The following is a 20124-nucleotide window of genomic DNA, read 5'->3' on the forward strand; positions in this document are numbered from 1 at the left end:
ATCTACATCTCACTAGTTTTCATACAATTGTCTTAAAAATATTATTTTTGATAATGCTGTATCAGCAAATCAATAAAACCACACCAAAATATGAACACAAATTTCTTCCCTCAACACATAGAAAATTTCAAGTGTAAAACTAGGCACCTAGGAAATGATCAGTATTTTCTATCATTTTGTTATGAAAATAACATAATTTACATTTCTCTTATTCAATAGTCCACTTTCCTTTACTTTTATGTTCTTCCTTTGTTATGTCATGCCACATGCATTCTACAAACTTTACATTTATATGTTTGGATATGTTTCATTATCCTCATTTTAATATAATTTTCTTACAACATAAATTGTGTTTCTCTTACACGAACACTTAACATCTCCATTTTGAAATAACTTTCATGTTTGAAATTCTGTCTCCTGTGATTTCCTGATCTCATTTAATTTTATCTATATTTTATTATATTCTTGACCTTAATTACTCAAACCCCAGTGGCTGATTTTTAGTCTCTTGGTTTATATAAATTAGACACAAAAATATAATATTAACAACTTTCAGTCAATATATAAGTGAGAACATGTAGCATTTGTCTTTATGGACAAGGTAACCACACTCAGCATATTTTCCCAGTTCTGTCCACTTATCTATAGATTTCTTAGTTTATATTTTACTACTGCTTATTATTCCAATGTTTACACAACCAACATTTTCATTATATATTTCTCCTATGTTGAAAATACAGGTTGCTTCAAATTCTATTCCCTGTGAATAGAACACCAATAAACATGGACATGTAACTGACTATTTAATAAGATACAGAGTTATTGAGCACATGCATGGGGGGATATGGCTGGGACACAGCATAGTTTTATTGATTAACTTTTGTGGAAATCTACAAACTGACTTCCCATGTCATTACACTAATTTATTCTTACACCAACCTGTAAACAATCTTTCTCCAGTTCATGCATGCATTTGCTATACTTTGTTTTCTTGCTTATAATCATGCTGATATTAAAAAAGATCAATTTTCTGAGAAACTGCAGCACTAATTTGTAAGGCAGTTGTTCAAGTTTGCATTCCCACCAGCAATGGATGAGTGTTTTATTTACTCCACATCCTCTTCAGCTTAAGCTACAAGTAGTGTTTTTGATCTTAACCATTCTGTGAGGTGTAAGATGGTATCTCAGAATTCTTTTGATTTGCAATTCACTGACAGCTAAGGATGTTGACCATTACCTTAAGTGCCCCTCCCATGTATTTTATCTCAGTCTTCATTCTTTACTTTCATTCCAGGGTTTTTATTTACTACCACCACTCTATTTACCATGATCTTCAGCTCATTTGGACTTTCAGCAAGTAGTGATTATGGTCAGTAAGATATGTCAGTAAGTGAACATCTTTCAGTAAGATCTTCTCCTCCATTGTGCTAAAAAGGACCAAGAGCAAAACAGAGAAAATCCTAGCAGAGGCCTATTGCTGATTCAGAGCATAACTTATCAGATCTTCACTTTCAGGCACCTGGAAGAAAAAATATGAAGAATTTGCAAAGACTTATATGTTTTCTACATTGATTTAAGGAATGTGTTTGATAGCATTTGAAGGAAAGTACTTTGGGAAATAATGAGGCTCTACAGGTATTCAGAGAAAATGGCAAGAATACTAGAAAATGCCTATAAAGATGCATTTGCATAAGTCAAAGCCTGTGGAGAACTATGTGGTTAGTTTAAGTTAATTGTAAGAGTTTTGTGGGAATTTTCCTGTTATAAGTACTCTTTAATACATTCCTGGAATTAATAATAACAACAGCACTGGAGGATATGGAGATGGGCATGCAGATAGGTGGTGTGTGAATCAATATTTGCATTTCAATGACCATGAGGGGGTACTGTGGTCAGGATGTAATATATGAGAGAAGAATTAAAAAGTAAAGTAATTTTTAAAATAACATTACAATGTGATGAGAAGGGATTGTTTGGGGCCCCACCAAGCTTTCATTCTATTGGCATTTGAATACTGATGAGGAAAATAAAATCACTTTGTTTCGGAAGGCTTTTAAAGGTTCCTTATGCACTAGTGGATGACAACCTGTTTGTCGAAAGCTAGCACTGATAGCACTCTGTTGTTATGAAAGAAAGAGGTCAAGAAGTTGGGAGAGAGACTTATTGGAATGTCCCAAGGGAAGTCAAAAGGACGTAGTTGGAGATAGGCAGGAACACGTAATATGAAGGGGCCTGCTTATTGGGGTTTCTGTCCCACCCGGGACCCCACAGCCAGCAAGTTTCAAAGAAAATCACCTAGAGAACTCCACATGATTATAAACTATTAGCTCAGGCTACTTATTAGCTCTTATAACTTATGTTAGTCCATTATTTTTATCTGTGTTAGCAACAGGGCTCAGTACCTTTCTCAGTGGGGCAGCTTACATCTTGCCTCTCAGGTGGTCTGGGCAGAACTGCGGAGGGAGCTTCCTGCTTTCTAGAATACTCCTGTACTCATTGCCCTTCCTCTACTTCCTGTCAAGTTGACCCGCCTATACTTCCTGCCTGGCCAATCAGCATTTATTTAAAATATGATTGACAGAATACAGACAATTCTCCCACACCAGGAACACAATATATTTAACATATGATTGGAAAATTCAAATAATATGTAAAATTGTTTTGAAATATGAACAATTTTTATACCTTCATATTGTACACTATGTTTATTTCCCACAAATTTCTAACCTTCTTTTTTTGTAACGTTCTTTTTTTTTTTGCTATATTCTGCTACACATTTTCATTTATACATTGTTATATATTTACATACATAATTCTGTGTACCTTTTCAATTTCTAAAAGCTAGAGTCTCATATAATGTCTGTGTTTCAGAAATAATCTTAATACAGTTCTCTCCATTTTCAACAATTTCCAGAAAAGTTGTATAATTTTCTTATTCATTCACATGACATATTTCTCTTTTGTTACATGTATATCCATATCTTCTTGATTTAATCATTTAATGATAGATATGAACTTTATTTCTGTAGGTTATTGAAGATAGTGCCAAATAAACAACATTGTATAATCATTTCTGAGAAGTGTTCCCTTTAGGTAATTTCAGTAAGGTTTTTTTTTCCTTTGCATTCTTCTGGAATGACAATATTAATTGTAAGTATCTGAAAAGAGGTTGTGAATTCTCAAAACTTAGCAGACTTTTAAATTTCCAGTCACCACCATCATCATCACGATCTCCTTCTGAGCATCAGTCTGATAACCATGTTACAAAGTAGAACTACTGCCTCAGGCCGGAAATGTTTTGTGAGCTTAGGTCCTGATGTAACACCCAAAGCATCTGCACAGAGCTGAGTGAAGGTGAATGGGATGTATTCTCCATACAGGAATAGGACTTGGTCCTCAGCTTTCTGTGGCTTGACCCAAGTGTGCTACCTCAAACTTCTCCAGCTGGAGTAGTCCTTATCTAAGAAGTTCCAAGCTCATGAATATGCAAATTACCCAAATCTATTTGAATCTATTATGATAACTACAGGGATGTCCACACCCCAGATCAACAACATATAATCATTGTCCTTTCTACAGTCACCAAGCACACAGATCCTCACCATAAGATGGAGCTGAATTGTTCTCTTCCTCAGGTCAGCAAGTACATGTAAGGTGCATTCCAGTTCCAAAACTTCCGAAGGAACAGGGACTGAAGTGACAATGACATCTAAAATGCCTTTTCTTTACAGGTGTCCATGCCCAGGCCCAGCTGCAGCAGTCTGGGCCTGAGCTGGGAAAACCTGGGGCCCAAGTGAGTTGTCCTGTAAGACTTCTGGCTATACTTTCACTGACTACTTTACTACCTGGGTGAAGCACAGGACTGCACAAGGCATGGAGTGGATTGAATTAATTGATCCTGAAGATGTTTAAAGTAAGTACACTCAGAAGCTCCAGGAACAGACCATACTTACAGCAGATATACCTTTTAGTACATCCTGCATAGAGCTCAGTAGCAGCAGACTCTGCAGTCAATTACTGCGTGAGACCCAATGTTACAGCCACATCCTAAATGTGTCAGAAGTCCAAGAGTAGCATGAAGCAGTTCTGGGACAGAGATGACAGAGAATATTAGACTGGAGACTTGCTCATAAATAATCATCTGAGTGTCCACTTTCTGCCTCATCCTAATAGTACTATAATTTTTCAGTTTTTTCATATTACAAACACTGGGACTTGTTTCCTTTGCATATACTGGGTTTTTGGGATCCAGTCTGTTTGGATACTCACCATCCTGGACCTGGAGGGAGGGGGGAGGAACTTGAACTTCCCACAGGGCTGGAAGCCCTGACTGCTCTTAGGGATGGAGAGGGAGGAGGAGAGGGAGTGGGGGGAGTGGGAGGGTGTTGGGAGGAGGGGCGGAAATGGAAACTTTTTTAATTTAATAAACTTTGAAAAAAAAAGAAACAAGGGGTACCAAACATAAACAGACACTACAATAATACCAGGTTACTTCAACACATGCTCTCAATGATAGGAATTAGCTAAGCTTCTGAAACTGTAAAAGAGCCCCAGTTAAATATTTACTTTATTTTTAAAAATACTAGTACTGTTCACAGTGTCTTTAAAAATAAAAATAAATAAATAAAAAATGCAATTACTGTAAGTTGGTAATAATGAAGTACTTTCCCCCATAATTATTAAGTCAATCAATGTACTTTCTACTTGAGGTAAGATCTGAGATCATACGTTATTCCATTCCTTCATGGTCTCAGAAACCTGTTCTACAGTCTTATGTCTTAACAGAACATAAATCTATACTGATACAGCATCAGCTCTCACGGGGCACTGGATACTTGGTGGTCACCTTGTTGTATAGTGTGTTTAGATTTTGGCCTGGTGGAGTGTGTGTAGACTCAAAGCATCAGTTGAGCTGTCTATCAACTTCATTATCAGTGGTGACTGCTACAGTTATATCCCATAACACCTAAGAAAAGACTGGGATTCATGGAGATGTGGAAAACAGCTATGCTCAGCTCACCATTCATCCTTGAAGCTTATAATCAACATCACCTTAGGACACTGAAGACAGATGCCAGAGCCATAGTTTTGACACTGTGTGTGAACTCATATATAAACTTGTATTAGCTGATTCTCCAAACCAGCAGGTGACACTGTAGATCCATCCACCAATGCCTTAGAAATAAAAGAGAGCAAAATCTGATAAGGAAGTTGTGCACTGACTGATTTCCTCTGTGGATTCCATTGCCAACATCATTACATTCAGAGACTGTGGAGTAGTTGAAATGTGAGGTCCCTGTGCTACAATACTTGAGAGGTTCTTTGTTTATTTCAATCAATACATGAGGTCAAATTGTAATATATGAGTCAAATTGGAATCCTATTGCCACTGGTTAGGAAGCTAGGTCATGAACCACTCATTATTATAGGTTAAGAGTATTTGGACCTCAGGATCATGGGAAATATTTGGGGGGAAATTGTCCCAAAAACACAGAGCTGATACCTCAGGTTTGTCCACTGTTCTGCAGAACCCTGGTAGTGGATGGACAACAGCAGTCTCCAGTGTTCTATGCTTGCTTCTGTTGGGGACAGGATGGTCAATGCATCTTCACAGCATCACTGTTATGGTGGACTCTGAGGAGGATCAGATAGCCCATGAACCACTGACATGTGGGTCACATTAACAAACCTAGATGTGGTGACATTGTTCTCAGTGGGATGGGAGAGCTCTGTCTGCAAAGGTGAAATAATGAAACAGGGAATGCATTTCCCCAGAGAGGTTTAGGACCTGGAAATCACCATTCCACTGACTTACTCAGAGAACCCTTATTTTTCTGTGAGCTGTTTCAGAAACTCTGAAGGAGCAGGAGACTGTCTTGGGATGAACAGACAGGAAAACGTAACCTAAAGACTTGCTCAATACTTGTGGTTAAGTATTGATGTAAGGAATAATAGGAATAAAATTAATTCTCATTGCATAAGAAAATTTCCTAATCACCATGCATGCAAAAATCAGTTTTAAAATTTTAAAGTTGACTCACATATTCCCCTGCTAATGTCAGTGTCAACACATGTTTCTGTCATAATTGGGTCAACAGTTTAGAACAGAAATGTTTGATCACATATTAAAAAAATGTCTAACTCCTAGGACATGACCAATATTGCTTTTGGGATATTAATAACACTGGTTCATCAATCCAATGCATATTTATATGCTTTGAGAAATAGATTCAGAGTTTAAGCATTTCACACAGACTACTCCAGTCTCAATAACTTCCTGTAATCACAAACCTGTCACATATTGTGATACACAATTTGACCACCTTAGGAGAAGATGCTTTTATCATTTCTCCACAATCTCACTGAGTCCAGGACTTTGTGAATGAATTCCCTGTGAGAACAGGATGTCTCTGTGAATCTATACTGCTTAATCAGGGAAGTAATTCTGTATTGTCACCCATGATAGGCACCAGCATTCCACCAAACTGCTGCTTTCCTTCCTTCCTCTCCCTCCAATCCCTACTTATATTTTCTCCATTTCTATTCAGTCGAGGGCAGCTTTCCTGTGGTTATCATAAAAACATGGTATAGCAAGTTGGTGAGGCAACTCAATATGAGGAAAAGAGTCCCAAAAGCCACTAAAAGTGTGAGAGACAGATGCCATCCCACTTTTCAGAATCCTACAAGAAGACCAAGTAATATAATTTTAACATATACAGAGGTACTGGGTCAGCTCAATGCAGGCTCTGCTTTTCACTTAAGACTTGTTAGCCCTTATGAGATGAAGTTGACTTTTTGACATTTCTTGTAGTGGTCGTAACACCTCTGGACTCTACAATCTTTCCTCCTCCTTTTCTACAGGATTACCCGAGTCTGCCTAACATTTGACTGTGGGTCTCTTCATTTGTTTCTATTAGCTATTTTATGAAGCCTCTCTGATGACAACTGAACTAAGTACCAATCAATGGGTAAGGCAGAATAGAGATAGTAATCATTTCATTATTATTTATACTCAAATGTGGGTTTTTTTAAAAATAATTTTATTAAATTATAAAAGTTTCCATTTCCGCCCCACCTCCAAACACACTTCCACTCCCTCCACTCCCTCTCCTCCTCCCTCTTCGTCCCTAAGGGCAGACAGGGTTTCCTGCCCTGTGGGAAGTTCAAGCTCCTCCCCCTCCCTCCAGGTCCAGGAAGGTGAGTATACAAACAGACTGGATCCCCAAAATCCAGTATATGCAGAGGAAACAAGTCCCAGTGTCATTGTCAATGGCTTTTCAGAAAGACTCCTGGCCAGCCACATTCAGAGAATCCGGCCACATTCAGAGAATCTGGTTGGATCAAGTGCTCATTCAGTCCCAGTCCAATTGGCATTGGTAAGCTCTCATTAGATCCGTCCCCTTGTATCAGTGGGTGATAGCATCCCTCGCAGTCCTTATTTCTTTTTTCATTTTCATCGTCCTCTGCTCCTCATTTGGACCTTGGGGGGCTCAGTCCGGTGCTCCAATGTGGGTCTCCTTCTGTATCGTCATCCATCTCCAGATGAAGGATCTATGGTGATAAGCAAAATATTCATCAGTATGGTTATGGGCCAAAGCCGGTTCAGGCACCCTCTCCTCTGTCCAGAGAACAATCTGGGGATCTCTCCTTGGACCTGGGATCCCATATATAAGCAAGTCTCCTGTAATCCCAAAAATGACTCCCTTAGTTGAACTATATTCTTCCCTGATCCCATATTCATCCTTCCTCCCTCCCCCACACCCCGGTCCACCGAGCTTTGCCCATTCCTCCCCTACTCCCTTCTTTCTAACCGTCTCCACTTCCAACAACCCTCCCCCCCCCCATGCACCCGAGGTTACCTGGGACTCTTGTCTATTTCCTACCTCCTGACAGATAGCTAAATAATCTTCATCAGGTTCATCTTCTTATTTAGCTTCTCTAGGATCATGAATAACAGGCTCAAAGATCTTTAATTATGGTTAGAATCCACTTATGAGTGAATACATACCGTGTTCCTCTTTTTGGGTTTGGCTTACCTCACTAAGTAAAGCGTTTTCTATTTCCATCCATTTGCATGCAAAATTCAAGATGTCATTGTTTTTTACCGCTGAGTGAAACTCTAATGTGTATATGTTCCACACCTTTTTTAACCATTCTTCTATTAAGGGGCACCTAGGCTGTTTCCAGGTTCTGGCTATTACAAATAGTGCTGCTATGAATATAGTTGAACAAATGCTTTTGCAGTATGTTAGGGAATCTCTAGGGTATATTCCCAAGAGTGGAATTGCTGGGTCCTGATGGAGGTTGACTCCCAGTTTCCTGAGAAACCGCCACACTGATTTCCACAGTGGCTGCACAAGTTTGCATTCCCACCAATAATGGATGAGTGTTCCCCTCATTCCACATCCTCTCCAGCATAGGCTATCAGTTTTTGAGTTTGGCTATTCTGACAGGTGTAAGATGATATCTCAAAGTTGTTTTGATTTGCATTTCCCTGATCGCTAAGGAGGTTGAGCATGACCTTAGGTGTCTTCTGGCCATTCGAAGTTCTTCTGCTGAGAATTCTCTGTTCAGATCAGTACCCCATTTTTTAATTGGGTTAATTATGGTTTTAGTGTCTAGTTTCTTGAGTTCTTTGTATATTTTGGAGATTAGACCTTTGTCTGATGAGGGGTTTCTGAAGATCTTCTCCCAGTCCGAAGGTAGCCTTTTTGTCTTACTGACAGTGTCCTTTGTTTACAGAAGCTTCTCAGTTTCAGTAGGTCCCATTTATTCATTGTTTCTCTTATTGTCTGCACTCCTGGGGTTCTGCTTAGGAAGTGGTCTCCTGTGCCTATATCTTGTAGACTACTTCCCACTTTCTCTTCTATCAGGTTCAAAGTGGCCGGATTAATGTTGATGTCTTTAATCCATTTGGACCTGAGTTTTGTGCATGGTGATAGATATGGATCTATTTTCATTTTTCTACAGGTTGACATCCAGTTATGCCAGCACCATTTGTTAAAGATGCTATCCTTCTTCTATTGTATACCTTTAGCTCCCTTGTCAAATTCAGGTGTCCATAAGTTTGTGGGTTAATATCCGGGTCTTCTATTCGATTCCATTGGTCGACTTCTCTGTTCTTATGCCAATACCAAGCTGTTTTCAACACTGTTGCTCTGTAATAGAGTTTGAAGTCAGGGATGGTAATGCCTCCAGAAGTTCCTTTATTGTATAAGATTGTTTTGGCTATCCTGGGTTTTTTTGTTTTGCCATATAAACTTGATTATTGTTCTCTCAAGGTCTGTGAAGAAGTTGGGTGGGATTTTGATGGGAAATGCATTGAATCTATAGATTGCTTTTGGTAGAATTGCCATTTTTACTATGTTGATTCTCCCAATCCAAGAGCAGGGGAGGTCTTTCCATTTTCTGGTATCCTCCTCAATTTCTTTCTTCAAGGACTTAAAGTTCTTGTCAAATAGGTCTTTCAATTCCTTGGTTAGAGTTACCCCAAGATATTTTATACTATTTGTGGCTATCATGAAAGGTGATGTTTCTCTGATTTCCCTCTCTGCTTCTTTGTCCTTTGTGTATAGGAGGGCAACCGATTTTTTGGAGTTGATCTTGTATCCTGCCAAATTACTAAATGTGTTTATCAACTGTAGGAGTTCTTTGGTAGAGTTTTTGGGGTCGCTTATGTACACTATCATATCGTCTGCAAATAACGAAAGTTTCACTTCATCCTTTCCAATACGAATCCCCTTGATTCCCTTATGTTGTCTTATTGCTATTGCTAAAACTTCAAGCACTATATTGAAGAGGTATGGAGAGAGTGGACAGCCTTGTCGTGTTCCTGATTTTAGTGGAATCGCTTTGAGTTTCTCTCCGTTCAATTTGATGGTAGCTGTCGGTTTGCTATATATTGCTTTTATTATATTCAGTTATGATCCTCATAAACCCAATCTCTCCAACACCCTTATCATAAAGGGGTGTTGAATTTTGTCAAATGCTTTGTCATCATCCAATGAAATGATCATATGGTTTTATTCTTTCAGTTTATTTATATGACGGATTACATTGATAGATTTGCGTACGTTGAACCAACCCTGCATCTCTGGGATGAAGCCCACTTGAACATAATGGATAATTTTTCTAATGTATTCTTGGATTCGGTTTGCCAGTATTTTATTGAGTATTTTTGCGTCAATGTTCATGAGTGAGATTGGTCTGAAATTCTCTTTCTTGGTTGTGTCTTTGTGTGGTTTTGGTATCAGGGTAACTGTAGCTTCATAAAAAGTGTTTGGCAATGACTCTTCTGTTTCTATATTGTGAAATACATTAAGGAGTATAGGTATTAGCTCTTCCTGGAAGTTCTGGTAGAATTCTGCATTGAAACCATCTGGTCCAGGACTTTTTTTGTTGGGAGATTTTTGATAACAGCTTCTAATTCTTCACGACTGACAGGTCTATTTAGATTGTTCAGCTGGTCTTGGTTCAACTTTGGTATGGTACTTATCTAAAAAAATGTCCATTTCTTTTACATTTTCCAACTTTGTGGCATATAAATTTTCGTAGTAAGATCTAATGATTCTCTGAATTTCCTCTATGTCTGTGGTTATGTCCCTCTTTTCATTTCTGACCTTATTAATTTGCAAGTTCTCTCTCTGCCGTTTGATTAGTTTGGATAAGGGTTTGTCTATCTTGTTGATTTTCTCCAAGAACCAGCCTTTTGATTCATTGATTCTTTGGGTTGTTTTCTGTGTTTCTATTTTGTTGATTTCAGTCCTCAGTTTGATTATTTCCAGTCTTCTAGACCTTCTGGGTGTATCAGCTTCTTTTTTTTCTAGAGATTTCAAGTGTGCTGTTAAGTCTGCAATGTGTGCTTTCTCCGTTTTCTTTAATTGGGCACTTAGTGCTATGAACTTTCCTCTTAGCACTGCTTTCATAGTGTCCCATAGGTTTGAGTATGTTGTGTCTTTATTTTCATTAAATTCAAGGAAGACTTTAATTTCTTTCTTTATTTCTTCCTTGACCCAGGGGTGATTCAGTAGTTGATTGTTCAACTTCCATGAATTTGTTGGCATCCTGGGGGTAGCACTGTTGTTGAATTCTAACTTTAATCCATGGTGGTCTGATAAGACACAGGTGGTTACTAATATTTTTTGTATCTGTGGAAGATTTCTTTGCTACCGAGTATGTGGTCAATTTTCGAGAAGGTTCCATGAGCTGCAGAGAAGAAGGTATATTCTTTCCTATTTGGGTGGAATGTTCTATAGATGTCTGTTAAGTCCATTTGATTCAATACCTCTAATAATTCTCTTAATTCTCTGCTGGGTTTCTGTCTGATTGACCTGTCCATTGGTGAGAGAGGAGTGTTGAAGTCTCCTACTATTAGTGTCTGTGGATTGATGACTGCCTTGAGTTCTAGAAGTGTTTCTTTTGCATAAGTAGGAGGCTTTATATTAGGGGCATTGATATTCAGGATTGAGACTTCCTCCTGGTGAATTTTTCCTGTTATGAGTATAAAATGTCCGTCTCCATCTCTTCTGATTGATTTTAGTTTGAAGTCAATTTTGTTGGAAATTAGAATGGATACACCTGATTGTTTCTTAGGTCCGTTTGCTTGAAAAACCTTTTCCCAACCCTTTACTCTGAGTAGATGTCTGTCTTTGTGGTTGAGGTGTGTTTCTTGTAAACAGCAGAATGTTGGATCCTGTTTTCGTATCCAATCTCTTAGTCAGTGACTTTTTATAGGTGAATTGAGTCCATTAATATTAAGTGATATTAATGACCAGTGGTTGTTGACTCCAGTTATTATTATTTTTTGTTTGTTTGTTTAATAGAGTTTGTATGTGTCCCTTCTTTGAGTTAAGCTCGTGAAGGGTCGCTAGATGTCTGAGTTATTGTAGGTAATGTTGGCGATGTTGGATTCCTTGGGTTGCGATTTTCCTTCTATTACTTTCTGTAAGGCTGGGTTTGTGGCTACGAATTGTTTAAATTTGTTCTTATCCTGGAATATTTTGTTTTCTCCATTGATAGTGAATGATAGCTTGGCTGGGTATAGTAGTTTGGGTTTGCATCCATGGTCTCTTAGTTTCTGCAGTACCTCTATCAAGGACCTTCTGGCTTTCATGGTTTCCATAGAGAAGTCTGGTGTAAGTCTGATCGGTTTACCTTTATAATTTACTTGACCTTTTTCCTTTGCAGCTCTTAATATTCTTTCTTTAATCTGTATGTTTTGTGTTTTGATTATTATATGGCGAGGGGATGTTTTTTTTTGATCAAGTCTATTCGGTGTTCTATATGCTTCTTGAACCTTCATAGGAATATAATTCTTTAGGTTGGGAAACTTTTCTTCTATAATTTTGTTGAATATATTTTCTGGGCCTTTGATCTGCAGTTCTTCTCCTTCTTCAATCCCTATTATTCTTAGATTTGGTTTTTTTTTTTGTGTCCCAGATTTCTTGAATGTTTTGTGATGAGAATTTGTTGGATTTGCTGATTTCTTTGATCTGAGCATTTATTTTCTCTATGGTATCTTCAGACTCTGAGATTCGTTCTTCCATCTCTTGTATCCTATTGGTTATGCTTGATTCTGTAGTCTCTGTTCGTTTACCTAGATTTTCCATATCCAGCCGGCCCTCGTTTTGTGTTTTCTTCATTGCCTCCATTTTAGTTTTCAATTCTTGAACTGTTTCCATTACCTGTTTGATTGTTTTTTCTTGGTTTCCCAGGGTATCATTTACGAATCTACTCATTTCTTCAAACTTTTTGTTATATTTCTCATCCATTTCTTTACTCATTTCTTCAATCCTTTTGTTGTACTTCTCATCCAGTTCTTTAAGGGAATTATTCATATCCTGTTTAAGGGACTCTATTGCTTTCATCATGGCATTTTTTTCCAATTTTTCTGAATTAAGAGGTTCAAGTCCTTCTATTGTAGGGTCGTTGGGATCTGGTGATTTTATGTTGTTTTTTAGATTGTTGGATGAGGTCTTGCCTTGGCGTCTGCCCATCTTTTCCTTCAACTGCTCTATATTCGATCCTCTGGTACCAGGTCAGGTTCCCTTGTTGAGCAGGGACTTCACTGACAGAATGTCTACCTTTCTTCAGGCAGTCTATTGAAACACAGGCACTCCCTCATGCCGGGTTGCACTCACAGCCCCGTCCCAGCATGCAAGGGAGCAGTTGTGGGGAGATCTTGTGGCCCCAAGGGGAGGGGAAAAAGAGAGGGAGGTGTACCTGGATGAGGGCTGGGATGGGATTTGGGAGAGCTCAACAGGGTATAACCACCACTGCAGGGCAACCAGAAAGTCGAAGCGGGTGGGGAAAGTCTGAATTCCTCCTAGCCGAAGTCCTCGGGCCAGGAGCAACTCACCCCTCCTCCAATGGATGTCTGCTAGAAGATCACTGTCTCTTGCTGGCCAGGAATGTGGCTGAAGTGATTCAGGGCTTGCCTGTCAGGCAGGCTCTCAGAGCACAGGAACTGTCCCTGCCCTGCTGAGCCCAGAGCCCAGGCTCAGAGTGCCAGGGAGCAGCTCTGGGGAGATCTTGTGGCCCCAGGGGGAGGGGAGAAAGAGAGGGAGGTGTACCTGGATGAGGGCTGGGATGGGATTCGGGAGAGCTCAGCAGGGTATAGCCACCACTGCAGGGCAACCAGAAAGTCGAGGGGGGTGGGAAAAGTCTGAATTCCTCCTAGCCGAAGTCCTCGGGCCAGGAGCAACTCACCCCTCCTCTAATGGATGTCTGCTAGAAGATCACTGTCTCTTGCTGGCCAGGAATGTGGCTGAGGTGATTCAGGGCCTGCCTGTCAGGCAGGCTCTCAGAGCACAGGAACTGCCCCTGCCCGGCTGAGCCCACAGCCCAGGCTCAGAGTGCCAGGGAGCAGCTCTGGGGAGATCTTGTGGTCCCAGGGGGAGGGGAGAAAGAGAGTTCACATGTGGTTTTATCTTAGGCCTCTGGGCTATCCTTACTCTGGATCATGGTCCTCCAAGCAGTATCAAGTGTGGATTCCCTTGTGTCGCATGGGTCTCAATCCAGACCAGTTATAGATTGATCACTCCCACAATTTCTGTGCCACCTCTACCCTAGCATATCTTGCAGCCTGGAGGTTTTGTAGATGACTGGGTGTCCCAATCCCTCCACTGAAAAGAAAGTCTTACCTGATTATGGAAAATTGTCAGTTCAGATTCTGTATGTCCTATTGTTAGGATTCTCAGTTAGGGTCACCTTCACAGATTCCATGGAATTTCTATTGTGACAGGTGTCTATATTGTCCCTGAGATGCCTCCCAAATTCTGTTGTCTCTCCCAGCACTCTGTCTCCATCCTCCCTACAACTGACTCCTTCTATTCATGTCCCATGTAAGCCTCACCTCCAACCATGTTGTCTATTCTTTTCCCATCCCAGGGATATGATGAACATAACAATATGTTCATATGTTACCCATTGAACTCTTCTTGTTACTTTGATTGTCTGTGGATTATAGCATGGTTCTCCTTTACAGATAATATCCACTTACAAATGAGTACATACCATGTTTGTCTTTCAAATCTGGGTTATTTCATGCAGAATGAATTTTTCTTGTTCTATCCATTTGTCTGCAAATTTCATGATGTCATTTTTTAATAGCTGAGTATTCCTTCATTGTATAAATGTATCACATTTTTTTTTATCCACTCATTGTTTGAGGGCCATCGAGTTTCTTTACAGTTCTTTTCTATTATGTATAATGCTGCTATGAACATAGTTGAGCAAGTGCCCTTGAGTTAGGGTAGAATGTCCTGTGGGTAAATGGTATAGGTAGATCTTGAGGTATAGGTTCCCCATTTTTGAGAAACTAACATATTAATTTCTAGAATGGCTGCATAAGTTTGCACTCCCATCATCAGTGGAAAAGTTTCTCGTGTTCTATATCCTCTCCAGCATGATGTGTTGCTGTGGTTTTAATGCTAGTCATTCTGACAGGTGTAAGATGGAATCTCGGATTTATTTTTATTGGGGACCTCTCAGTGCCAGCCTCAGTGTCCCCTCAGTGTTCATGATGGCTAACAATGTTGAAAATTTTTTAAGAACTTACCCAACATTTGAGATTCCGCTGTTGAAGATAAACTGTTTAGATTTGTATCCCGTTTTCATATTGAATTGTTTGTCTTGTTATGTCTAGTCTTGAGTTCTCTTTATATTTTGAATATTAACCCTTGGTCTCATATGGGGTTGGTAAAGATGTTTATCACTCTGTAACTGCCATTTAGTTCTTTTGATAGTGTCCTTTGCCTTACAAAAGTTTTTTAGTTCCATTTATTAATTGGTGACCTTATTGCCTCTGCAATTGATGTTCTGTTCAAGAAATTTTCTTCTGTGACAGTGTGTTCAAGGGTATTCTTCACTTTCTCTTCTATCAGATACAGTGCATCTTGTTTTATGTTGAGGTCTTTTATCCAGTTTGTCTTGAGTATTTTGCAGGGTGATAGATATGAATCTAATTGCTGTCTTCTGCATGGTGACACCTATTTAGACCATTGAAATACTTTCTTTTTTCCATTGTATATATCTTGCTTCTTTCTTAAAAATCAATTGTCCCTAGGTGTGTGGATTTATATCTGGGCCTTAGTTCAATTCCATTTATCAACCTGTCTGTTTTTATATCAATATGATATAATTTCTATTACTTTTCTCTATAGTACAGTTTAAAATCAGAGATGGTGATACGTCTAGAATTTCTTTTATTGCACAGGATTATTTTGGCTGTCAGCAAACTAATTTCCAAAGTCACTATGCAAGTTTACACTTACATCAACATGTGACTATAGATTACCCTTTCCACACATGCATGCCTACATTTGTTGTCTTTTATTTTCTTGACTATAGTCATTCTTATTGAAGCAATAATGTATTATTGGAGTTGTTTTAATTTTAATTTCATGGGCGAACTGAGGACTTTGTTTGTAGGCCATAGAGAATTCAGTCTTGAAATGAACAGGAAATTCTCCCTGCTGGTTATGTTTTCTACTTCAGGAAGGTTCTATGAAGCATGCAGGGAGAGAAAGACATCAATAATCTCACAGAGTACCAGACCTTGTAGTCTACTCTATCAGTCTCCAGGTAAGAGGTACAAACTAGTGGTTCCTGTTACATGCCGAATAACTGACTTCTAAATGGATTAGTGAAATGCTCCATAGAAAAGACACCATCCCAGATAGACATGTTCAAAGACTCAAGACTAGGAATTATATAGTCCAAGTAGACCCTTGTAACATGAAGGCCGACTTGTTGGGGTTTCTATCCCGCCCGGTACCCCAACAAGCCAGTCAATCCAGAAAATCACACACAGGACTCCATAAGATTATAAACTGATTGGACCATTAGGTCAGGATACTTATTAGCTCTTATAACTTATGTTACCCCATTATCCTTATCTATGTTAGCACATAATGGCTCCGTATCTTTCTCAGCTGGGCAAGTGACATGCTGAATCTTTTCCGGTAAGCCACCACCTCGTGGTGCTACACAGATTACTAGAAATGGGTTAATATCAAGATATGAGAGTTAGTCAGTAACTAACTCTCTAGGCCAGGCAGTGCTTAAATGAATACAATTTGTGTGTTGTTATTTCTGGGACTAAGCTAGCCGTGCGGGAACCAGGTGAGGTGAAAAGCAGGCCTGCCCACAGCCCCTCACTACAGACCCTAGTTGTATTACTAATGGTCACGTTGTCTAACTGCCTATAACTATATGTTTATATATAATAGATTAGTGCTGCTTTCAGCCTTGACACAGAAGCATCTGTGTGCAGTGTGTAATGATCCCTGTAGACATTCATGAGTGGTCAAAGTGATGAGAATGAATGACTGAGTACTCAGACACAGTGAATCCTCTTTATCAACCTTCTCCTTCCCACAAATTAAGGATCATCATGAAACAGAGAAACAAAAGAATATAAGGTTCAAGAATGAGGTTGAGCATCATGGAATTCTATCTACAGAGACTGATGTATTCTCATTGCATAAATGACCTCTTAGCAGTTGTTATTACCAGCATAAGGCCTGTACAAAATCAAATCAAATAAAATTACAGCGTGAAAGCCTGTGGATAGGCTAAGATGTTAAATATGTCTCTTAACAAAACTGACAATATTAGTTCGATTTCTGATAGCCACCTCAGAAAGAGAACAGAACTCCATAAGTGGTCATCTAAGTTCCTTGACTCATGTGTGCCCTGCCCCCTCCCCATACTAAACAAAGTATATCTTAAAAGACTACAACACAGGTCTGGAGGGACACCCCATGTATCACTGCCAGTAGAGGAGATGTTAGGATGGGAAGAATGCACAGTAATTTAGAATCACTGTTTTTAGAAGTATGCCCACTTGGTGGTTACTTAAGAGCTAGTGGATAACACCCACTATATCCATACAGACAGCATTTATTAGACTTAATAAGTTATTCATTAATAAAACAAAAGAGATCAATATTTTAGAGGAAAGACCTCTTTTTCGGGGAGATCATAAGGGGAGCTAGAGGGACATAGTGGTTGAGAATATGATCAAAATACATTGTATTCAGGAATGAAAATTGCAAGGAATGAACAAAATCATTTTGAAATAGCAATATTCCATAAGTTTAGAATTTTCATATAGGTGTATAATGTCCACTGTACATATTTACCCTATATAGTTAACCTATTATTTTCTTGCCCCTCCATATTTATTTGCCACTTTTATTCCTTTGTACATTTTCAGTTCTACGTCCTTACAATATGTTCATTCATAATTATTTCTAACTATACGATATCTAAGGACTACAAATAGTACTTGGACAATATCTGTTTATGAGAAAGTCTTAAATTATTTAATAATGTCATCACCAACTGACTCATTTTCCTCAAAGTTATATAAGTTTCTTATACATTGCTGATGAATAAATTATGTTTTGTAGCATATATATCATGTATTTTGATAAAGTCATTTATTTAAAGACATGTAGTTTGTTTCTATAGTGTATCTACTGTAGACAATGCAGAAATAACATTTGTGTGCAAAAATTTCTGAGACATTTTCACTTTTGATCATTTGTGTAAGTGTTTTAGTATGCAATCTTCTTGAGAAATACTTGCTAATGTCATATATATGAAAAAAGACTAGAAGTTCACATATTTTACAAGTTTTGAAATCCTTTTAACAACTACTAACTGCAAATCTTTTGTCACAAGAGGAACAACTGTCTCTGGCTAGAGTCTTTGGTAAACTGAGAGCTTATAACTTGATGTTATATCCTCAGGTCTGCACAAGGATTGGGGATATAGTATGGGTTTCATTTCCTCAGACAGGATTAGAACTGGACTTTAGCATCCTGCTGTCTGACCCAATGTCCTCTACCTCTTTCTTCTAAAGCTGTACTAGGACTTTATGTAAGAGGTACACTGTTCATGAATATACAAATCACATGAGTCTATGGCGGTAAATATAGAGATGTTCACATCCCAGACCAACATATGATCAGTGTCCTCTCCAAAGTCACCAAGCACACAGGTCCTAGCCATGGAGTGGAGCTGGACTACTCTCTTCCTCATGTCACTAACAACAGGTAAACGGGCATTCCAGTTCCAAATCTGAAGAGGAAACAGGTACTGAGGTGACAATGACACCTAAACTGTCTTTTCTCTACAGATGCCCACTCTCAGCTGCAGCAGTCTGGGCCTGAGCTTGTGAGGCCTGGGACCTCAGTGAAATTGTCCTGCAGGGTATCTGACGATATCAGTTATTACTATATTCACTGGGTGAAGCAGAGTCCTGGTCAGGGCCTGGAGTGGTTTGCGAGAATGTTTCCTGGAGATAATAATACTAAATACAATCAGAACTTCCAGGGAAAGGCCACACTGACTGCAGACTCATCCTCCAACACAGTCTACATGAAGCTCAGAAGCCTGACTTCTGAAGACTCTGCGGTCTATTACTGTGCGAGACAGTGTTGCAACCACATCCTGAGTGTGTCAGAAACCCTGAATAAGCAGGAAGTTGTCCTGGGCCTGAGATGGCAGAAATGACTAGCCTGAAGATTTATTCAGAAATAATATTTCTGAGTGTCTCTTTTTTTCTCCTACTTTTCTATAAATAAAATGATATTAAATGACCCTAATTGACCCCCATTTACATTTTTCTCTGTAGTAAAACACTAAAGAAGGGAAAAACTGTGTTAATGCATAGTGACAGCATTATTTCTGGATTTGAAGAGATTTGAAGGTTTTGGAGTAGCTTTGAATAATGTATAATATGAATTTTACCTGTAAAGTTCACATAAACAGCATCTGAACAAACCAAAACTCCTCTCACTGGCTTAGGTAATATGAATGTGTGTTTTTAAAATCTATCTGTGTTGTGTAGCAGAATTTCCGTTTCTCAGAATGGAAGAGATATTTATATCTTAAATGTTCTACCACATAAGTGTAAATCTTATAAGTTGTCAAAAATATTATTAAATTACTTTCCATACAACTGATTTATATACCCAGTGTGTATACATGTCAGTTAAGAATAGGTTTGAGGTCAGTCATATTAATCTGACCTTAAATTTATTACCGTTGGAGAATCAGTAACCTGACCTACAGTCTCATATTTTACAAGCACTCAGTCTGACAATGACACCATCCCTATCATTCCTCTGGATTTGAAGAAATCACTCTTGAGCTATAAAGTGATTGCTTTTGAATATCTTGGCCAATAACAGGCAACATGGTATCCTGTGGTACTTGATAGTTTCAAGAAGTTGATTCAGTAAGAAATCTCTGTTGTTTTTAGGGATAGTTTGAAATGTTCCTGTAACCAACAAAAATCGCCTTGAAATATGAATGCTATGTTCTAAATATCTATGACATAATTCATAGGCATGAATCCCGTTGGCCGATTCTATGGTAGAGATACTTAAACCACTGTTGAATGTAAAATACTGTCTTCATAAAGCACTCTCCTGTCTCCACCAACAGGAAAACATTAATGTTCAGATGGCAAGGGAATCTGCTGATTCTGTCCTCTGAATTGAACAAGACACATCAATGTAATGAGTCAGTCAAGTGATTGTGAGACCTTGATTCTAGCAGTTGTCTGTTGCATGCTGCAGAGCCATTTTGAAGTGCCCAAACCCCTTACAC

General features: G+C 38.8%; 1 gene segment (V, D, J or C); it reads left to right on the plus strand.

Moving 5' to 3' along the window:
- The window catches only part of LOC125395292 (immunoglobulin heavy variable 1-84-like), a 94861-nt gene that overhangs the window by 19623 nt on the left and 55114 nt on the right, over positions 1 to 20124 (plus strand).

This window comes from Myodes glareolus, chromosome 11, assembly GCF_982192425.1.
Source record: "Myodes glareolus chromosome 11, mMyoGla1.1, whole genome shotgun sequence".
In the NCBI taxonomy this organism is placed as follows: Eukaryota; Metazoa; Chordata; class Mammalia; order Rodentia; family Cricetidae; genus Myodes; species Myodes glareolus.